A 23,835-nucleotide genomic window follows, 5' to 3' on the forward strand; every position below is an offset into this window, starting at 1 on the left:
GCTGACCCAAGTCAACACGGTCACTTAATGACAGGCATGGAAATGGAGTCTTTGCATGGTTAGTAACATGGCCTTTAGAGTCCCTACGTGAACCTGACCTGTGTCTTATTATTTGAGGGCTTAAGGGTAGAAGGACATGAATCTATTGATTCAAGCTCTGAGCTTTCTTTATAGTGTCATACTCACAAAAGTCTGGTGAGAATGTTTTGTACCAGAAGAATAAAGAATTCCCTATCTCCCAAGAAATAAAAATGCTGAGTGGAGGAGCATCCTGAGCAAGAAGCTCACTTAAAAACTTCCAGGGGTCAGTGCCTCCCAAAGGAGAGCCAAACATAAAGCGAGATTTTCATCAATATGATTGGAAAAGAATAAAAGAAAGGCCTCTGGTGTCCTGGACAGTGCGAGCTTTCTGAATGTGCATCCTGGGACAAGAAGCTCCAATGTTCCAACTTAAAAACAAGAGATTCGCAAGTCCTCTCCACCCTGTGTGTAAGATCCCTTATGTAAGAAATGGTGCCAAAGTAGTTTTTAAAAATTCAGTGAACAAGGTTAACAAATAGTTTGAGGACAGGAGAGGTGGCTCAGCGATTCGGAACACTTGATGTTTGTCCAAAGGACCTTGTTAGGTTCCCAGCACCAACCGCCTGTAACTCCAGCTCCAGGGGAGCCCACGCCTCTCTGTTCACGTGCACGCAACACACAATTGTTTTTTAAAAAGGAAATTAAATGATTGGCACTAAAGTCACTTTATGAAGGCGTTTACCTTCATAGCGTTCTGAGATTAAAACTAAAAATAAAACTGAGATTAAAAATAAAAATCAAAAGGAGAAACCCTAAATACATTTAATTAATATATTTATATTATATTATATATATTTTAATGTTACTGAAAAACACATCTAGGAAAAACCAAACTTCCACGCGACGGTCAGGGCACCGGCCATGGACATCCGTCTGGGTCTGAGGGACACGGGACCTTCCTGGGTCGCCTCCCAGCGGCTGTGAGGAGCAAGGCGGCCAGGTAAGCAGCGCGGGGCGCCGGGCGCGGGAGGGCCACGCGGGCCTCGTGGACGCCGGCCTCCGGGTGCGGGCGCGGGCCCTCCGGCCTCTCCCTGGGCACCGCCCCGGTCCGGGCCGGTCGCTCGGCTCGGCTCGGCCGCGGCCAGGCGGGGCCCGTCGCAGTCGGAGCGGCAGCCGCCTGAGGCGCTCGGGTCGGGTCAGCCTCACGGACGCACAGCGCCCGCCAAGCCACTGCCTCAGGTCAGAGTCGCCCCGGGCCACGCGGCCCGCCGGAGGGACGCGGAAGAAGAGACCTGGGGCGCCGTGCTGGGGTACCGGGTCGTGCGCGGCCTGAGGGGACCGAGTGTGACGACAAGGTGACCGGGCTGAGGGGACGGGCTGAGGAGAAGTCATACTCTGGCAGGACCCTGTGAGACTGACAGCCTGCCGGGGTCTCGGCTGAGAGGACGCGGGCTGAGAAGTCACATTCTGACAGGACTGTGTGACTGACAAGGTGAGGGGGCCTCGGCCTGTGAGGACTGGATCTGACTGGCGAGGTGACTGGGTCTCGGCTGAGGGGACGCGGGATGAGGAGGAGAAGTCACACTCTGACAGGACTGGGTAACTGACAGCCTAACCCTGTCCTGTCTCAACTAGAGGGGACCCGGGCTAGAAAGTCATACTCTGACAGGACGGAGCGTGACAAAGTGAGGGAACCTTGACTGAGGGGACCCGGCTGAGGAGAAGTCAAAATCTTGACAGGACCAAATGCGACAGACAAGGTGACAGAGTCTGGGTCTGAGGGGGACGCGGGCTGAGGAGAAATCACGCTAGGAGAAGAGCGAGAGCGAGTGATAGCGGGGCGGGGTCGCGGACTGAGGGACAGAGTGAGGGGTCTCGGCTGAGGACCTAGAGAGCCGAGAGTGACTGACAGGGTGACTGTCCTCCTGAGGGGCACCGGCCCGGCGCGGAGGACCACAGTGGAGCCACCTCAGGTTCCCAGAGAGGGTGCGCAGGCAAGCGCGTGCGAGCTCGGGAGCTGGGTAGCCGGGCCACCAGAGGCTGACAGGAAAGCCCGGGGTCTCGGCACGGTCCAGGACTCCCGCGGGGGACCGCATTGTGCGGATCCTGGTGACAGTTTTCAGAGAGGGGCTCATCAGCAGCCACCGGGCACCCGGAGGCGCTGGGGGTGGGGAGGGTGTGCCGGTGATTGCCCAGGCGACTTGGCCCGCGGCCCCTGCTCGGGGCTCGCCAGGTGTGAGGAAAGCGGGGTCACTGTCGCCAAGGCCCCGCCCCGCCAGTGCCCCTCTTCAGTCTATGGAGGGGGCGAGCACAGGCCCGGGCTAACTGGAGTAGGCAGCCCTAGTGGTGGGGGTAGAAGGTGGGTGTGTGGCTCCCGGTGCTTTATGGCTTGGGATTGGGGAGGAGCCTAAGGTGAGGAGGCAGAAACTGGGAGTAGCCTGGGCTGCTTTTATATAAGGGACGCGAGGAGGTCAAGAAGGGGCCTGGACCTCTGCTGGGGATCAGAAGGCTGCAGCTCTAAATTCTTCTTAACTCCCATTGAGTAGGTGAGTGGCCCCATCGTCATCATTTTGTTGGAGGGTGTTGTCAAGTGGCCAAACTGCCCCAAGTGCTTACACATCAGGTTGGTTCGGCTGTGTTCTTGTACTGTAAGAATCTGCTTCGCTTCTGATGCTAACGGTGGGAAGGTCAAGGTCGTGTCATTTATTTCATGAGGGAAAAAAAAAAGTTAAGTTTTCTGTCAGGAAGAGGCTAAAGTTGTTCTTCTTTAGCAGGATGAAGGACAAACATGTAAAATAAAATGATCATTTGAAAACAAAACCAGATGAACCAAGTTGCAAGATAACTAAGAATTGGAAAGCCTCTTGATTTGGAGTTCATTATTATAATGTCAACTCTCTATTATCATGCACGAAGCAAATTGTTAACCGGAGTTATTAAATGAATAACTTGGTCTTGGACTTGGGCAGGTCTTCCAAAGATATCAGGTGCTCTGTGGGAGTCTTCCTGTCCATAGCTAAGTGATCAATTGCTGACTAAAAATGTAACCAGCTCCAGGTGCTATATGATTTAAAACCTGGCTTGGGTAGGAGTTGACATACACTATGCCTTTCTCTTGAAAGTCTGACGGAAGCTCTCATAGATGCTAAGAGCATTTGGAGCAATGTTTCAGAAGATTTGACTCCAGCTTTAAAATAATTCTCTGTTGTCTTATCTTCAACCACATTTGCTCTAAAGTAAATGTCCGAAATATTAACTTTAATATACAAACACTTGAAATCAGTGTCATGCGTTAGTTGGAGTGAAGCGTTTTATAAAGCCATCCGTTTTTATTTGACTGCGTGTATTGTGTAAATTTGCCCATTTAAGTGTTACTTCATATTTAACTTGTTGAGAACTGTATCTTCAGTGAGAAGATCCAAGAAGCAACTGGTGGTCATCTCACTCTTTTGCAGCTCACTAGAAGGAAAAAGATTGTCAACGGTTTTTGTTTTTAAGGAAAAAAAAATCTTTTTCATATGTAAAAGCTTCAAACTCTTTAAACTGCTGGAGAACAATGGCGCCGGTAAAGTCTAAAGTTCTGGATACCTCTAGGCTGAAGAGTTTTTAGATGCTGTTTCCTCATTCTTTTATATTTAAAAGAATATAAGTTCTTTAAAACACATTAGAACTAAAAGACCCAGAAGCATCATACACATCAATATTTAAAACAACTTTGACAGTTTTGTGATAACTATTTTTAATAATTAAATATATTTCCTTTAAAGGAACTGGTTTTCTTAACATTCATGTCACTACATATTTCAGAATCACTTTAACAAAAAGAGCAAATAATACTAAAAAAACATATCTTTAGCTTCAAAATCCCTTTGACATTTAAGATTCACATATGAAAAGAAACATGGCTTTAATTTTTTAATGTAGAAATGGATTACTGAGTATGCAAGTGACTGTTTTCAGTTAGTAAGTTCTACATATTTAAATAAATGATTTTTTTTTCACTTTTACATTTCCGAAAAGAGTATGCCATCAGTCTTGTCAAGATCCTTCTGTGTGGGGAAGCTATGTAAATGGCACTGTGAAAACACATATAAAGATTAGCAATGTATTTAAATTACTTTTCAGATTATGAAATGGTTGCTAATGGCAGGAGACATTCATAAAAATTTTTGTTAAAATAGTTTTTCCAAAGGTTTCAATATTTTCACAACTTTCACAGGGTCTATAGGTGCCCAGTGCATATAGCAGGCAGGACCCCTTGGCCATTCTAATTTGTGTCTTTCTGCTGACTTTGTTGTCATGTGGACTTGGAAATATTCTCTGTGTCATAAAGTGGGGTAAAAATACTGGAAGAATTTTTTTTTTTTTTTTTTTTTTTTTTTTTTTTTTGCTTTCATAGGATTCCACTGAGTAAATATTGGTAGAAGATTAAAAAAAAAAATACTACACTAGTCAAGACAATTTGATTTAAGTCAATAGTATGTAATTTTAAACATATGTGCAGCCCGCAAATTGTCAAAATGAATTTCTTTCTTGTTTTTCTTATTTTCATGGCAAATTTCCCTGTTGTCCATTACTTAACTTCACTCTCTTAATGCCTAAACGCAACAAAAAGGGGAGCGGCATGATCGCTTACAAAAGTCATTAGTAAACAGTTAAGTTAACCAAAAGAATAGCAAGAGCAGTTAAATATCTGTCTCGATATCAGGGAAGCCTCAAATATCATATATTAGAGAGATTCATAGCATATGAGGTATTTTTAAAAAATCATTTTTAAGTCTTTTTTCCTGAGGTTGTTTTTGTCCACTACATGTACTTTTCTCGCAATACAGTGGTAGAATTTGGAGAGTTATACATTTATATTTTAAACTATTATTTAATAAATTATCCAACATAACTGTATTTATAAGGAGATCTCAAACACAATAGGCCATACTTTAGTGAAATGTATGATTCATGTTAAGATAATATCTACCACTGGTATGGTATATCCTTAAGTCATTGTCTTAAGACCTAGATTTATTCTATTTCATATATATATATTAATCAAATATTCTGTTCAGAACATGGATGTTTATGCTGCTTAACTATTTCAATTATTATGTTCTTTCTAAGTATGGAAAGTTAGAAAAGCTTAAAATTATTAATCTTTGTTTCTATTTGTTTGTTTTGGGTATGGTTCTAAGACTTTTATCAGCAAGCCTGGATATCTCAAACGATAAGAGCTTGGCCCTGAATTTAACTGAGCTGATATCCTAAAGACAACCTACACGGCAATCTAGGTCAGCACTGACTCGCTCACAAGTCTGACTAGTTTGCTCTCTTACTACCTTTGTGATAACTCTCCAGAAAGATAAAAATGCCTGTCGTTTTATTGCCAACTCAAGAAAAATTTATGGGAATATTCTATTTTCGGCTTCAAATTATATTCTTTACTCTCTGATGATTTGGGACAAAAACAAGCATAACATTTTTTTTTCTTCTGTCTTTGTGAGTCCTTCATAGACAAGGGGTCTTTGTGCTTATACTAAGTTTCCAGGGCGGCAGGCTTGTGTGTTTATTTGATAAAGCTCTGCTCTTTATGGATTTTTATGGGATACTTTTGAGAGAGTTGAGTATGTTATCCAGGGGAAGTTTATTTTACCAAGCATAGTAGTCTCCTTCAGCTCCATAGTTTACTACCAACACCTAAAAGACTAAATAATTCCTTGTGCTAATCATTGAAGCTGTTTGTTGTAACAATAAGCCAAATTAGCCTTCTAAAAAGCTTGAGAAGTCACTTATGCCTGCTGATAGGCCACTCACTTATTGGCAGGCAGCAACTGGACAAGTATATAAATGACTACGCATGTGAAACCCTCTGTGGATTAACTAATACAGATTATTGTAAGAGACTTCCCTATGCAAGAAACGGACTGGGACTGGATGTGGTAACATGGGCTGATCCCAAGCAGCGTTTTGGTGAGCTGCTTGCTTGTCTGACGAGTGGGACGGACAGAGGCTTGTGCGCTGCACAAGTGATTACTGGGGGAAATTGCTGTGGGGCTTGAACTGAACGTCCCTGGCAAGGAAAAACAACAACAACAACAACAACAAAAACCACCTCAAGACCTGGAATTACCAGGCTCTAGTAGAGACAGAGCTGCAAAAGGTTGGGCCTATGGAGGCAACGAAAGACTCAAGCTGGTGCTTCTAAGTAGGGGTGAGTGTCCTTGTGGATTTCCCTTTGGGAGTGGGAGCCCAGATTCTCATTAACTTCTACCCTCTTATGAACAAGTACTGTTGGGACTTCCTAAGAGTCTTCGCTCTTCTTTCAAGCACTTGAGTGACCAGGACAGAGACTGAGAAATCTTTTTTGATAGAGCAGAATGTATTTTTCTCCACTGGACATTTTGGGACACAAAAGAAAGATGTCATCAGTCTTTGTAACTTGTACTGGTTACAGTAAATTTAAACCTTTCAGGCAGAATTTAAACTAGATAATAGAATGAGGCTTTGTTGAATTTAATAGTTTTTTTTTAATTTATTTAGGTATTGGAAGTCAAACCCTAGCCCCTCACATGCAAAGTAGTACTCTTGTACCGCTTTGAACAGTAATACCCTCAGGCTCCTCTTTATTGATTTTGTGCTGTATATTTTGCTTTGAGATGCTGGTAATCAAACACCCATGGCCTTGCATGTACTGGGCAATGCTTTATCACTCTTCAATAATTATTGTTTATAAATATTATATATGTGTGGTTGCTTTGCCTGGATATTTGTCTGTGTACCACTTGTGTGTCTGGATTCTTATAGAGGCTGGAAAATGGTTTCCAACCTCTTGGAACTGGCATTACAAAATGGCTGTGAGTCACTATGTGGATACTGGGAATTGAACCTGGGTCCTCTGAAAGAGTAGCAAGTGTTCTTAACTGCTGAGCCATTTCTCTAGTCTCACCTTATTCTTTTTAGAAAATAAATTCACTACTACCTTTAACACTTAAAAAATCTATAGACTTATCTGGAATTATAATATGGAGATAAAATGGATTGAAACAAATTGTCTGACCCCTTGGAAGAGTTCAGATTGGCATGGACCTAGAAGTGAGGAGTCCTTTTCAGTTTGCAGCAGATAAGGACAAGGGCAATCTGAGGGAAGTGGAGAAAAGGGGAATCCCCTGAGTAGGAGGGTGTAGGAGTGGAACATACAGATCCTAGTCTCTGCTCTCAGGTACATGTTGTGTGCTTACCATGTCCTAGAATGTAAGATTAGGTTGAAAGAATTCACTCTGTTCCTTGGTGACATCTCAGGATTCTAGAATCACTGAAATTCTAAGGTTGCCTCTCACTGCTGTTACTTTCTGGCCCTCAAGTAACTTGTGGGGAGAATCTAGCAAAGGGAATAGAGACAAGTGATTCTTTCATCCTGTATGTTAAAGCAATACATTCTCTTTTATAGGGAGGGCAATAGGGAAACACAGAACTGTGAAACTGAGTGCTGGGGTGAAGAACTGGAAAGAGCTCCTTAACCTTGACCCCACCCCTGCAGCTGTCATTCTACCACTAAAAGTGTTGTTGTCATATGAAGGTCTGGAGTCCACTTTAAAGAGCCAGTGTTCTGGGCAGAATTAACTGACCACGTCACTATCAGAAAGAAAAAAAAAAAAAAAAAAAAAAAGCCTTGCTTTCTTGATTTCTTGTTGCCTGAAAACACAGGTAACATTCACATGGAGTTGGAAGGAGAGAGTAGGAATCACATTTGGTGAATGCCTATAACCATTGCACTTAGGAGGAGGACAGACAGGATTGGGAAAGGGAGATTTACTCACATGTGGAACTGGATAAAGGGGGTTAAAGGAAGCGGGGCGAGAATAAGGTAATACGTGGTCCTTGGCAGCAAAATACGCATGAGACCAACCGTGTGGATCATCAGTGATAAGAAAAGACAAATGATTTATTCACCATGCATACATATTTTTTTCTCATAAAAATCAAAACAAGGACCTAAGAGATGGCTCAGTCAGTAAAAGCTGAACAACCTGAGTTTGGTCCCTAGGGCCCACATGGTAGAGGAAAGAATGGACTCCTGCGGGTTGTCATCTGAACACACACAATAAATAAATGTAATTTAAAAAATTTAAATCAAGACAGGTTGCAGATGTTCCTCAAACTATTTTTCAACTCACAAAACAACAACAAACAAACAGCCATTGTGCAATAGCATTTCACCTAGGAAACGTCATCAAAGTTCAGAGCTGTGAGCTGGCAGTTAGATAATGTAATCAAGTGCTATACTATCACCCTTCCTCAGGTTCTTATTTCCTCCATGATATCACACTAACCCACTACTGTCTTCATGCGTTAGCTCCAGCAGACAAACAAAGCCCCTTCCTAATAGATCGCAGTGAAAGGGGGTTTTCAATCACTTCAGTAGGAAAAAAAAATTGCCTACGAAGAAGAAATGATGCTTAATTCTTTGGCATATCCACTTCACACATACTCTGCTTTCTTCTCTTTAGGCTTAAAATGGTTACAGTAACTCAATAAAGCTCTGCTAGAAACCAAAGCTTGGTGGTCTTATTAGTTCTGTGAATCAAGTAATTGGTAGAATTTGTTAAGAATGGCCACCCTCACACCCAGTACTAAGCACGCTGCTTACCTGTCATTAGTGTGTACACAACCTTTTCAGTTTATGAACCTAAATCTGAGAATCCTAAAGCCTCACCCTACTTACTATATATTGTCTCTTTCTTGCAGTTGGTAATTATCCACGTAAACAAGCTTTTGAGTGTGTGGAAAAGTCTACCCATATGCATGTTTTTCTTGTTCTATATACTGGATAAGGTTTTTAAAAAAGAAAACAAACATGTGAATGATATAAATGTAAGTGAAGTTGAAACTTCAAAAAATTATTTGCATATGTCAGAATAATTCAGAAAAGTAGAGAGTGCACCCAGGCAAGCATTTGGCAATGGAAGATTGCTCCATGTCTCCTTGAAGCATTTGGAATGACTTAGTAACATCCTGATTTTATTTAAAGGCAATATAATATTTTAAATTTTGGGTTCAGCAGTGTTCAAATTCACTGGCTTTTAGGACTTTGAAAGTAATAGATGAGAAGTTTCTTGAAGGAAGGTACCAGTAGGTTTTTATTCATCTTTCCATTTCCAGCATATAGCACAGTGATTAGTAGGTATTGAGTAAATGTTTTCTAAAAGAGTAGGGAGGGCTAGGAATGTAGCTCAGTTGGTAGAGTGCTTGCCTGGCATGTAGAATACTCTAGATTCTATCCCAAACACAAACTAACAACGTGAAATCTTAGCACACAGGAGGTAGAGGCTGGAAGATCAGAGAGCTTCACCATAGTCGTCAGCACTACACAATGGATTGGGCCAGCCTAGATTTATTAGGCTATACTCTTGTCTGTAGCCTATGTGAAGTTCCTGGCCATATTTCACTTTATTCATAGAACCCCTGGGAACTATCCTGTAAAACTCACCAAAGCTGGCTTGCTAGATTACTTAGAAAACCAGTGCTGTTGTCTATAAGTTCCTGTCAAGGTAGGCCAACTGGTTGTTCATAGCTCCTGTTGCTGTAGGCTAACTGGATCTCTTAGACAGGGTCTCACTAGTTCTTTTTGTTTTTGAGTGGCAGTTAGGAAGCCTGAGTGTCAAAGATTGGATTTTACACAACCACAGAAAAGTATCTAGCTCTGAAAAAGTGCTCTATGTTAAGTAAATAAAGCTATTTTCCAATTCCAGTTTAATAAAGATTGACAATAAGCCCTTCCTAGTAATTTTTAGTAACAGTCTTGTTTCTTACTCTAAAATTCTATGATTTGCCAATTGCAGCCAGGGGTGTGGCTCAGTGCTGGAGGGGTTGTCTAGCATGCAAAGTCTTGTGGACAACACACTATGATTTAGATGCTGAAGAAATTTGTATTTACGTATCTCTGATGTCACTGTAATTTACTTCAGGCTGCTTAGAAAGCAGTTGGGCAATGTGTTGCACATTGTAATGCTATACCGTCGCTTCTGAGGCTTCTTCTAGAGCACCAGAAGATACAGGAAAAGCCAGATACAAGAACTTCATAAAAAGCATTGTTATAAGAACCCATATTTGAACTGGGAATGGTGGTATTCACCTGTAATGCCAGAACCTGAGAGACTGTGGTAGGAGGATTGCATGTTTGAAGCCAGTCTGGGCCACATAGTAAGATCCTATCTAAAAACCATACTTGGAAGTGACGCATATATTTAGCAACAGAGAAAATAGTTAACTTTTTAGTTTCTCTGTGATCCTGGTCAGTAAAGATCAAGGCAAAGCGTGAGAAATCCTCTAGCTAGGTTTTTGAGCTTTTCTCTGTTATACCCAAACTTTGTTTCACACTTAGTTTTATTTAACATATTAGATTTATCTATATATTTTTTCATGATTTATATATTTGGGAAGGAGAAGAAAAAACTTAAAATCCGTCTTTTTTTAAATCAGCTTCATCATGTTACACAAAGTTCAATTTTGCAGATGGCCTGTGATCTTTTCAATCTTTAGTTTGTGCTGTCAAATAGAGCTTTAAAAACAGTTTTCAGAATTACTTTCTCTTACAAAGCTCTCCTCTTTTAATTTTTTTCTTAAAAATATATGTATGTATTATGCTCTTTGTTTTTTTCTCTCCCTAAAACTAAATGACCTCATGTGAGAGTTATTTGGCTTTTCAACTCCTGGCAGAATGTTGAACATGTAATCATAACTAGTCACTGATACAGAAGCCTGTTAAGGTAAGCTTCCCTTATCAATAAGACCTTGGTAAAAATCCTAAAGAAAGTGGCTTGAAAATACCTGTGAACAATGCAAAAATCACATATATTTACATATATGTAATTTTATACTTTACATATAAAGTACATGCATACATGCAAAGTACGGTACTAGTCCTTAGACTCTTCCCCCCTGTTCTAGAAATTCCAGAAGAAAAAAGTAACTGCTTTTGCCTTTGACCCAGGTCATATATTATTCCTGTTACTTTCTTTGGGTATATATATATTTATGTGTATTTATATATATTCATATATATATCTGAATTATAATCAATATATATGCGTGTGTATTATGTGTGTATGCATGTACATATGTACATACGTGTATGTACATATGTATCTTGTATTGATCTTGTGGATCAGAATACCCTTTCCATCTTTAAGTGTTAAAAGGACTTCTAGAAGTTTTATGTCAGTGATACTACATCTTCTTTTTTCCCTCTCAAGTTCCTGCCGATTTAGTTCCTAAATGTCAGCCAGTATGAACAGTAGCTAACAAGACTTCAATTTTTAGATCGTAGAATCTTTTGATAGGACAGCCTTAAAGTGATGACACTTCAAATAATAAATCCACCAAAGCTTTTTTGTGGAGAGATGCAGTATGAAATATCAAATCCTGAGCATCCAACATGCTAGTTAAACTGTTCACCACTGAGCCACCGTCTTAGCCCCCATAGCCTATGTAGAACGGCCATTCCCTAATCAAGTTATTGTAACTATTCCATATTTCTGAATTCATAAATTGCCTTTACCATTTTTGTTTGGCATTAAAAATGACAGAAAATGTTCCATTGACCACTTAGAAATAAATTGTAAACATGAATGAAGGCAGTACACAAGCAAAACACATTTTAAAAGCATTTATGTGAAATCAAATAGAATATATTCTTGCCCACACACAATGATGTGGAATATTGAGGGAACATCAATTTAGGCATAAACAAAACTTTCAGATTTGGCAAATGCTGCCAGTGCATTTATTGTATCCTGCAAACTGCACCCTTATTAAATGACCACTGACTTTACAAACCATGTATCTTTACATTGAGATCAAAACCTGTTTTCTGAAAACACGGCTACATGAATGGTTAGTCTGGAGCTCAGGAGCTAAAGATCACAATGTACCAACTACAAACCTGCATCTAGCACTGGGCAGTTAAAGACCCTGGTTTAGTCAGAGAAGTGAAGTGACAGTGATTGAACAGATAGCATATTGGCATGGCCAGCCACATACCCCATTCCGTGTGCTCACTGGGCTTCTCAGAACAGTCTCCAGCCCTGGCATATGTGCAGATGACTCACTTGGATTTGATATGGATATAAAGATTTAAAAAACAGCATGCATAGTCAGGATTTACCCTGACCATCAGCTTTTGAATTCAGAGTATTCAAACTGTTCTTAATCTCCAACTAAAAGAAACAGAAATATAATCTGAATACACTCTGAAATATAATCTGATACAGCCTGTCTTCTGTATCATAAATTACATTTGCTGATTTGGGGGGATTGTCATTTCTCTTTATTTTTATGTTTCTGTCTTGTATTATTAGAGTATAGGGATGTGTGCTCTTGATCTTTTTTTTTAAACCTATATGTGTGCTGTATACCTTCCCTAGTCCTGGCATGCAGCAGGGGACCAGTGCATCCTAAATATTATATATGTACTTTTAAATTTGACTTTAAGAACAAGTGTGTGCTTCTTAAGCATCATTTAGACATGATTCTTAACATTACCACTCCCCACATTTTTAGAGAAATCCCTGAATTGATTTTTTTTAATGTTAATTCACATTCTGTGTGACATTTTTAGGACACATGGAATTAACATGAGAAGAAAGTTGTACTCTGCTCACCCTGATACTCTTAAAGTGAGACATGAGAAAGGGAGACATGTTAATTATGGACTTCAGCATTCTGCATTAGCTAGTTCAGTAGTCCTGGTCAGAGGAATAGGTTCCATAATGGCCTAGGGGCCTGAACCCTGCTTTTACATTTCTCTTTGTAGACTCAACAGCAACTGTGACAAATTCTGTGCAGTACTACAACTGGAAACTGTTTATAACAATGCACAAAACAAATGTTGCTGATACTTTTATCCTGCATCATTCAAGAATGATTCCCTTTCATATATTTTGCCAGCTTAGATAAAGCACCAACAGATTTTGACCTATCCCATTGGTTTATAATAGATTTTTTTCCCAACAGGGTTTCTCTGTGTAGCCCTGGCTTGGAATTCATTCTGTAGACTATGCTGGCTTCAAATTCAGAGATCTGCCTGCATCTGCCTTCTAAGTAAGGGGTTCAAAGCTGTATGCCACCATGCCCAGATTTTAATAAATAGTAATTTAATTGCTTAGCTATTCATCTGTCTTCTAAATAAGGGGTCCAAAGCTGTATGCCACCATGCCCAGCTTTTAATAGATAGTAATTTAATTGTTCAACTATTTCATATATTAACCACAAGTATTATCATCATGGTTCTTTAATAGTTAATCTTTTCTAATGAAGATCTGTATTCATGAACAACTTCAAAGTATTAGACTGAGAAACTGATTTTGCATATAAAAGCAAATACAAAAGATGAGCCTCTTTAAACCATTGCCTTGTGACATCTCTGGATACCCAGTTCTTCCTGGTAGGCCTTCATCTATAGATGTGGAATGAAGGTAGGAGTCTGTTTGCTAAAGATGAATACAGGAAACCTGCACCCTCTCCACCCTTGAGCAACCTGCCATTTTCTGCTCAGCTACTAGTGCAAAGAAACACTGGCCAGACACACGCAGACCCTTTGCTTCCTGAGAAAGAGAACCACAGGAAGAATAAAGAGCCCAAGGAGGTTTGAGATGCGCTCTCATTGAATATCCAAACCTCAGTTTCATTTTAATACTCTTTCATATCTTGCTGCATACAAGGAATTAAACCCCTGCACACAAACAATTAAATTGTTTGGCTAGGTTCTTGACTCAGAGAAAGACAGAGTGCATTAGCTAGGAACCTTGAATCCACCTAAGTCTAAAAAGAGTACAGTTGAAATGGTTAACCAACAACCCATCACAACATGATAATTCAAGGCTGAAAATAAGTGTAACTGAAATCAAAGGAGGGAGGGGTAGCTAGGAAAAGCCCTGCAGAGGAGAATTTGAAAGTTCAAGAATTAAGAGGGTAGCCCAATAAAAAACAATACAAACATATACAGAGAAAGAAACAACAAAGGAGCCAAACAGAGTAAGTCATTTCCCAAAGAACATAAGCAGATCAGTGGGGCTGCTGCTTCATGAACATAGGTTTCCTTTGGTGATGAGGTTTTGAAGCTAGATAGAGGGAGACTTAGAGCTGCCTTTCTTTCTTTTTAATGCAGCGCTGAGAATCAAACCTAGGCCCATGGACATGCTAGGCAAGCAACTGACTGCCAAGCCACATGGCCATCTCTGACTGCACAACTTCTCCAGTGTTCTAGCCAGTGACCCTGGTCTCACCACTGCACATTGTATACATGTATTGAAATATCACTCTGTACCCTACCCTGTATACAATCATTATGTATTGACTGAAACAAAATATGAAAGTATATACTAGACATTATATGGCATTATTTAATATATAGCATTACATATATTAATAATACTATATACCCTGAAATGGGTAATTTTATGTTTCCCCAAAATTAATGTTCATGACTTGAGATAGTCAAAAAGAAAAGAATCTCTGGTGTAAGAAAACCAAGTCTAGAATAGTGACTAAACACAGCCCCAGGGGACTCCATATGAACCAACTGGAGGTGGAGAAAATAGTACCAGGAATGAACAGTCAGAAACAGGGTTGGAAATGTAGATCTTTCAGACTGATCATAAAGGTCTGGAATGCAGATGGAGGAGTATGGGCTTTGTCTTAGCAGTGAGGAGATTCCAGATCTTAAGAAGTTGGAGATGATTAAGTCAAAAGATTAACCTGGCAGCTGTGTGCAGAGAAAGCCACCAGGAAGCTGTTAGAAAAACTGGACATAATGTGTGGAACATCTGTAGGAATGAAGACAAAGCCCCACCTGAGCTGTGCTCTTAGGCAAAGTCATAGTCTACACACTAATGCACACTGACCTGGAGCAAGAGGAGGACAGCTTTGAGGTGACATTGTCATAGTATTCAAGCATGTGGTTTGACCGTTCATAAAAATATCTACAGTATACTGCAGAGAAAATGTCCTTCACCTCAAATTAGATGCACACTGTCTTGAAGAAAAAACTGTCTTCTGGTACTTGTTATAGATTTTAGGGGGCCCTCTCTGTGTATCACTTTATATATTGGACACAGAGCTATAATAGTAAGCAAGACAGAGCTAGTTCCTTTATTTATGTCACATAGCCTTTATCAAATGGTAGCCAGACATTAAAGAGAGTCATAGTTTAGCTCCATGTAAGTAAAGAATTGTGATGCAATGTCTATAGCTGTCCAGCAGTGGGAAAGGCTGCCACAAGGGCAGAAAATGCTTTGTCATTAGAGCCCAAGGGGGTCTCTAAGATGGCTTCCCCTATTGAACCAGGCAACTTGTAAACTCCCATCTAAACCTGAGGTACCAAGTTTTTCTTTCTGTTCTAGCAAGCTAGTAGAACATACTTCCTTCATAATTAGCTACTTTGGAACATTAGCATAAGCTAAGTTTTTAGCTTTTTCATCAGTACTTGTAAATAAGCTTATGTAAATGTATGTGAAAAATTGATTTTTAAATGTATTCTACACTTAGTTTCACAATTAGATGTCTGTGTGTGTGTGTGTGTGTGTGTGTGTGTGTGTGTGTGTGTGTTCCCGTGCACATGCGCGCGTGCACACACGTGTCTTGCTAGGAACTGAAACCAGGCCATCCTATATGCTAAGCACATGCTATACCAATGAGCCACACACCCCCACACTCTGTAGTTCTCCAATTCTTTTTAAAGAAACTATTATTTTCCAATGCTTTCTCAGCCGTTCATTTATTTCCAATTTTAATATTTATAGTAAGTTCCTCTTTCATGATGTTTTTCACAAGTAATGCAAATTTCTGCAGAAGTGAGTTACGTAAATCTAAGTCAAGATGCTGACCTTTAAATCATTTGTTTTTCACTCCTGTGATGTAATGTCATGATTGAACAAGACCTTGTGTGACTACCCACTTGGAGATATCTTTGGGGTGCCATTTTTTTCATTTTAAAAAACAATCAGTTCTTTGAGTATTTTATATGATGTATTTTGATCATAGTCATTCCCTAGCTCTTCCCAAATCCACTTCTCCTTTGCTACCCATTCAACATTGTGTCTTTTTTTTTTTTTTAACACATCCAGTCCAGTTTGTGCTGCCTATATTTTTTTGGATGTGTGTCTTTCCCTTGGAGCATGGTAGACCTACCATGGACCATAGTCTAAGAAGAAACTGATTCTTCTTCTCCTAGCTTCAATAGGTTCTTAACTACAGGTGGGATTTAGTACCTACCTCCCTTTTCCATGCTGGATTGGGATGCTATTTTGATGCATGAAAATAACGTTATTGTTTATCCTATTTGACTTAATTATTATAAACATCAAATTGTTTCTGTCAACATTTAGTAACTAGCTTTAGTATTGATTAGTTGCATTTCATAGCATTGTAACTTTTAGACTTTTATATATAGGAGTGATATCTTTAGTATATTTTATAAAATGCTGGAATGTTTTAACCCAGATGAAAGACAGTCTTTTCATGGGGATTATTTTAGTGCTTATAATAACAAGTAACAGGTTATCTGCTGAAGAAAACAATTAATTTTATTTCATCTCTAATAAAATACCTTGTTAAAGATTGACCCCTCCCCCTTTATGGTGTATGAGTAAAACAGGCTATGCTTTTCACCAAAAAAATGCATATAAAATTTTTGACATATGCCTAGAACATTACCTGATATATAGTAGGCACTCAAATATTTATTGACCATTATCAAATTATATAAAGTGATCTGTATCAGACATCTCAAGTAAAATAATTCATGTCTGAATAGGCATAGTGGTAGGGAGTTTTGAGAAAAGCTAAGGCACTTTCCTTAAGGTGACATTTAGGTATAATTACCAATGTCAAAGTTCAAGTTAAATAGTTTTGGTAGCATATTAATCTCTATGTGATATTTAAAATGCCAATGATAACTAATTCTGGTGGTTAAATACAAAGTGAATAGCTTAACCTGAGCATTGTACATCATTACCACTGAATGGTCAAACCTCTGGGCCTGTCCTCCCTTTCTGTTGCCTTCCCTTCTGCCCTAATTCCTTCTCTCCTTTTCTCCCTTTCTTCCTATTTTGTATCTCTCTCTCTTCTTCCCCCACCCCTTCCTCCTCATTTCCTCTCACTGCTTACAGTAGCTCTGGCTATTAGTCCCTCTTTCCTGCCCTGGTTTTTTTTTTTTTTTTTTTTTTTCATTATGATGCTTCTTATATTTTCTTTTCTGGGGTTTTACAACCACTTCTCTTCTAAAGATTCTTCCTCTGTACCTCTGTCTCTCAGTGTCTATTATTACCATTTCCTTTGGTCGAGACCTTGACTATAGCATGAAAGTAATGTGTGCTTTTAATCTACTAAACAAAAGATCAAAAATGGAATAACTTTGTTCTGAAATTCTTGCTGCTCTTTCTGTCAGAATGTGATTTCCATTGATTGTTTTCCAAATAGATTTTTAAAATGTCAAATCACTAATTCTCAAACCATTGTAAAGAGGTCAATATGCCTTGACTGATGTCTTAGTTAGGGTTTCTATTGCTGTGATGAAACACCATGACCAAAAAGCAAGTTGGGAGAAGAAATGATTTATTTAGCTAACACTTCCATAGCACTGTTCACCGAAGGAAGTCGGGACAAGAGCTCAAACAGAACTGAATCCTGGAGGCAGGAACTGATGCAGAGGCCATGGAGGAGTATTGCTTACTAATTTGCTTCCCATGGTTTTCTCAGCCTCCTTTCTTATAGGACTCAGGACCACCAGCCCAGTGAAGGTACCACCCACCATGGGCTGGGCCCTCCCACATGGATCACTAATTGAGAAATGCCTTATAGTTGGATCTTATGAAGACATTTTCTCAATTCAGGCTCCTTCCTCTCTGATGACTCTTAGATTGTGTCAAGTTGACATAAAACCAGCCAGTACACCTGCAAATGCTTATAAGTGCAGTAGCTTGTTGAGGTAACTCCTGACTGTCTCTAACAACTTTCATTTCTAACCTCTTTTTCCAAATAGCACAGACAGCAGATGATTCTTAAGCCATTGATTTCTGGTTGTGCTTTCCCTTACATGTGCAGTTACACAAGAAAGTCTGTCATGTTCATCCTGTAGCTCCTGTCTAGAACGCCAGTAATAAGTAGCAGATGTTTAGCAGATAACTGTTACTTTACTATTTCACACTCACAGTCTGATTCTATTCCCCGTTCCTCAATAGCTTTCATAACTTTCTTGTGTAAAATTACTCATTAGGGTAACTTAGCTGGTAAATTATTCATAGATGGAAATCTGTGATTTTCTGCTTAAGCATGATTTGTTTGTTTGTTTGTTTGTTTGTTTTTAACCATTCATTGTCATGCTTAGTCTATCACATAGTTTAAAATCCTTAGCCAAATGTCACTTAACCATCTTGCTTAAGGACTTTTTCTTACTTAACTCAAGCGCCAAAAAGATAAGCTAGTTATTGAGAGTTATTATTAATATTTATTAGTCAGCAACTTTGTTTCAGGCTCTATTTAAGCACATTGATACACAATCTTATTCTTCCAACAATCATATATTGTATACAATATTAAGGCTATATACACTGGGATGGGATGTAGTTCAATTGATAGAATACTTGTCTAGCATGCGTAACACCCTGGGTTCCATTCCCAGAACTGCCTAAGCTAGGAATGGTGGCACATATCTATACCTTAGCCCTTGAGAAACCAGAAATCCAAGGTTACCCTGCACTAGTGAGTTTAAGGTTAATATGACCTACAGGAGAACTTGTCTCAAAAGAAGGTAGGTGCATGTTGTACATTTCATGAATTATTCAGGTCAGTGAAGAAATAGCAGAGACAAAACAGAGAAATAACAGAGACAAACAACCTGCCAATTAAAAAAAAGTAGGATTTGAACCCAAGCAATCTAAACCAGCCACCAATTCCTACACAAGAGTCTAATTTCATAGTGTCTGAGTTACCAGAGAATGAAATATCTATAGCCACACACCCCTTCTACCATGCCTTGTGTAACAATTAGATGTGTACAAGTAGCCAAGCGGTGGTGGCACACTCCTTTAATCGTAGCACTTGGGAGGCAGAGGCAGGTGGATTTCTGAGTTCAAGGCCAGCCTGGTATACAGAGTGAGTTCCAGGACAGCCAAGGCTATACAGAGAAACCCTGTCTTGAAAAACCAAAAAAAAAAAAAAAAAAAAAAAAAAAAAAAAAAAAAAAAAGATGTGTACAAGTATATCCACATTCAGATGCTATGTGGGCTAGTTGTTCTAGTTCATGGAAAATCAATTTAGTATGTGACAATGACTTAAAAACACAGTACATCTTTGTTGTTGTTTGTGACAAGGCAAATGAGATCATCGAATCTTTGATGTTTATTCAGAAATTCTACTATTTATTAAAAGCAATCACTGGGGACAGGATAACCAACCACTGTTTAAAAGGCTCTTTCTGCCTGATGTTGTTGTATGCCTTTAATCCCAGTACTCAGAAGTAGAGGCAGGTGAAACTCTGCATTGAAGGCTAGCCTGATCTACAGAGTGAATTCTAGGGCAGTCAGGGCCACATAGAGAAACCCTGTCTCGAAAAGGGAAAAAATGAAAAAGCAAAAACCTTCTCTTTATCTCTCCTTTCTTTATCCCCTCTGCTGTTTAATACAAATAAAATAATTTTATTTAGTTATCTGAGGATATAACAGCTAAATAAATAGTATATTTTATAAGGTTTCTGTAAAAATCTAAGGAAGCTTTTAACTGACCTTGGTTGAGCTACCACTCTAATGGAATCAGTCTTCGTGGTCAGAAGGGATAGGGCAAGGAAAAGACCAGTGAGTTTGTATCCATAGGAACTGGCTCTAGGACCTATAATGAAATGTACTATTCACATATAACCTAGCCATATTGCTTTAAATTGCCTTCAGATGACTTATTATACCTAATACCATATAAATGCCAGCGAAATTGTTATACTGTGTTGTTTGGAGAATAATAATAAGACAAAGTTGTTACATGTTCAGTATAGGCATAGAATTTTTAGAATGTTTATTTGTGATTATCATCGCTACATATGATATGTGAGTTTGGGCATCAAATGCCACAGCAGGAGTGTGGAAACTTGTGGAGTTGGTTCTCTCTTTCCACCTTTACATGGGCTCCAAGGGCTGAATTCAAGTCATTAAATACTTTACATGCTGAGCAACAATACCTTCCTGTTAATGTATTTTTTAAAAATATATTTTTACTATGTAAAATATATTGGATAAATACAGGTCCTAGGAATACACACACTCATACAAACATGCATGCACACACACACACACACACACACACACACACACACACAGAGAGAGAGAGAGAGAGAGAGAGAGAGAGAGAGAGAGAGAGAGAGAGACAGACACACACACACACACACAATCTTCCCATGTCAGGAGCTATGGCTGAAGAATTAGAAACCACATATAAGTAGACATTTGACATTCAAGAGTAGAAAGAAGAAAGCCAACAAACTGATAGCAGGCAATAGTAGAAAATCTCAGGAAGAACAGGTATAAGAGACTAAGAAATATCTGGAAGGCAGGACAGGGCAGCCATATGCAGGAGCCCACTCAGATCAGCTTATAGCTTCTTAATTGTAAAATCTCAAGGTTTTACAATTGTTAGAGATGGTTAATAAGTATTAAACTATGTGACTTTATAACCAGACAGAATATGTTAAAAACAAGAGTAACAGACCCACAAAAAAAGTATATTTCCTAGCTCTTACATTGTTGAGATTTGTTATTTCATTGTGTGTCTGTGTGGTGGACATCCTACCTCAGAGACATCATGTTTGAAACTTGAAATCCTTGTGAAACCAGCATTTTCTTCATGTCAGGAAAGCTAATTAAGCATCTTTCTAGCACGCCAATGGAAAACAGAAATCAAGAAGTCTAAGGAAGCAGCTTCTAACTAGTTTCGGTAGAAAGATGGATGTCAGAGGAACAGAAAAATGGCAAGTGATGAATCCAGTGTCCACTGAAGTTGCTGTTGATGATGTTGCTACTTAACTGTAAAGCTTGCAGAGTATTTACATCTTAATGTCTTTTATAAATCCCAATACACACTACACATACACACATTTATTTTCTAGTGAAACCTTTACTGTTGAAAAAGGAACTGGCTATTTATACACTATACCTCAGGAAATGCACTGTCATATTTCACAATTAGGACCATATTAGTCGTAAGTTTGAGACAGAATGTTGTTATTAAACTTTCTTAGTTTTTAAAAGAAATGTCAAGGTCTTTGAGCACACTAGGCAAGTATTGTACCACTGAGCTACACCCTCAGCACAAAGGTAGAACTACATAGAGTACTGGTTTTGTATGTTTTGAAATAATCACATGGCTTGTTTTAAATTTTTTTCTAATGCCATTATATGTATTTTGGTATTAAATTGCCTTTGCTTTTCTGAGATAAATTCAATTTGATCACAGTAGTTTATTTTTTAAGCATATGATTGAATTAGTTTTACTTATAGTTTTAATTTGATATTAATAAATAGGACTGACATTTTTCTGTGTGTGTGTGTGTGTGTGTGTGTGTGTGTGTGTGTGTGTCACATGCACATGGTAAAGGTTAGAGGACAACTTGTGGAACCTGGTTCTCTCCTTTCACCATAGGGGTTCTGATGGCACAGGCCATCAGGCTTGCCAGAAAGCTCTCTTGCCCATTCAGCCATTTCAATGCCCACCCTTTCCTTTTTAAAATGTTTTCTTTTGTGGAGGAAGGGAAAGGGTTAAACTTTTATATCAATATTATGGTACTTAAATAATTAATTTGGTCATAGTTTTTTTTTTTTATAAGACATCTCTTTCTGCAGCATTTTAAAAGAACACATAAAATTACCTTTTAGGAGAGGTTTTGTTTTGTTTTGTTTTGTTTTGTTTTGTTTTGTTAAGCAATGATGGACATTGAACACAAGGTCTTGTTGGTAACAGGCAACTGGTCTACCACTGAGTTATACCTGCAGTCCTTTGGGGATATAGTTCCTGGATAAGTTCTCAATGATTTCCTTTTTCACACCAACCCTCCATCTCTTGTGTCAATTTTTACTGTTTGTTCCATTTCAGGCAAATTAATCTGGATAAATTGCTCTTGGCCTGCATTAATATCTACTGTGATGTGTAGAAAGTCCTATTTCAGAACGTCTTATGTGAAGTAGTTGAGTAAGTAGGTAAAAATAGCCTGGCCTACTGTGAGCTTTGGAAAACAATGGTTCTGTTTCTTCACACCCTAAGTTTTTAGGTTTTAGGGATTGTAAATGGATTGACCATCCAATGAACATAAAATAAACATAGAATGTGAGAAGCTAGATACACTGTCCTCAGATTGTCTCTGTCCTGAAACACCCTCTGTCTGTAGATTATGCCTTGAAGACACAGAACAGTCTGAATGAATCCAGAGAGTAGGATAGACTATGAGTGATGCTTGGAATACTGCATGCCTCCAGAGATAGTATTAGCTGGCCTTGTTTTCTGTTTGAGCTAACTCTTGGGGTCCCAAGCCTTGAATAGATAGCAGTTTTCCATATTTTTGTGTATTTAAGAGAAAAAAACAAAATAAAATTGGAAGGGGATAAGTAAAGGATCTGGGAGTATCTGGAAGGTAGGAAAGAATATGATCAAAATATATGTATGAACATTTTTAAAATTACAAATAAATTAAAATTACTTTCTTTTTGTCTAATTATTAATAAAATCATATATATTTAAGGAGGAAGGAACAGGAGCATGTGTCAAGTAAATTAGTATTGCTTAATTTTAACCTAGGAACTTTAAATTTTTTGAGGTAGTGATTTTATTAATTTATTGATTGATATTTTTCTTTTGTTTCATACTTCTGAATCTTTTTCTATCTTAAATGTTTTTTAAAAGTCATAGTGATGATCTCTTAAAGTAGTTTCCCACGTGTTAAACATGCACAATGTAGTAAGCAGTTTGGTTGTGGATGTTGCTTTCACTGTTGACTAGCAACTTTGAATGCTTATGCAAATCATTATGATGGAGGTCAGCAGTCACTGCCAAAAACCCAAAGCATATAGGCAGAAAGTGCTGACAAATTAGCTCTTCCTGCAGAGACTGTCCCATTCTGAGAACAGAATTGCAGTTTGCTATTGGTCCTGAGATGGCGTTAAAACTCTACCATTTCCAAGCAGCAGTACTGCCCAGTGATGGGGGATACCAACAAGCGAAGCTCACTGGCTGTACTCATGAAGTTTCATGTTAGAAATAACAGAATGGAAAAACCGTTCATCTTCATAATATAACATTTTACACCACGCATCATGTAGCAGTTTCTATCAATTTTAAGAAGTCAAAAGAGAGAGTGTTGGAGTTTTGTGTGTGTCAGACTGTGCAGAATGTTGGGTCTGCATGCCGGGACTCTCTGGCCCGCCTGATAAAGGCTTTTGGCACCGGATGCTGTTTTGTCTTTACAGAATGTCCTATTCTGGGCTCCCTGAGCCCTTTTAAGAGACAAGGATGTGAATCATTATTTAGACAATCTGCTCCCTGGGCCTTCCTCTGAAAAGTCTGCTTAGTCTGTTGTGTGCCGCATCTCCCATGCTCAAACAGGCTGGGTGCTCTACTGTATCTTAGACTTCCCCAGTATGTAGCTTCCAGATGAACTCAAATTTCAGTAAACATCAGCTTTACAACGTATAACTCTCATCAAATTTGCATCAGATACCCTCCAACTGGATATGGACAACAGGCCTTCTGATGTGTAAGCCACATGCAGAGCTCTCAGCTCCCTATCTTTTG

General features: G+C 39.1%; 1 protein-coding gene across 6 annotated transcripts in view; it reads left to right on the forward strand.

The window, feature by feature from the left end:
* The first annotated feature begins 1,110 nt into the window (after positions 1 to 1,110).
* Pparg (peroxisome proliferator activated receptor gamma) overlaps positions 1,111 to 23,835 on the forward strand; it is a 129,410-nt gene continuing 106,685 nt past the window's right edge. The window contains exon 1 of one of the 6 annotated variants that reach the window (XM_034512398.2): positions 1,111 to 1,260. The gene's annotated coding sequence lies outside the window, so the exon portion shown is untranslated. The other 5 variants (XM_076940302.1, XM_034512397.2, XM_034512396.2 and 2 more) reach the window with 5 other exon arrangements.

Source organism: Arvicanthis niloticus, chromosome 9 (assembly GCF_011762505.2).
Source record: "Arvicanthis niloticus isolate mArvNil1 chromosome 9, mArvNil1.pat.X, whole genome shotgun sequence".
NCBI classification, from domain to species: domain Eukaryota; kingdom Metazoa; phylum Chordata; class Mammalia; order Rodentia; family Muridae; genus Arvicanthis; species Arvicanthis niloticus.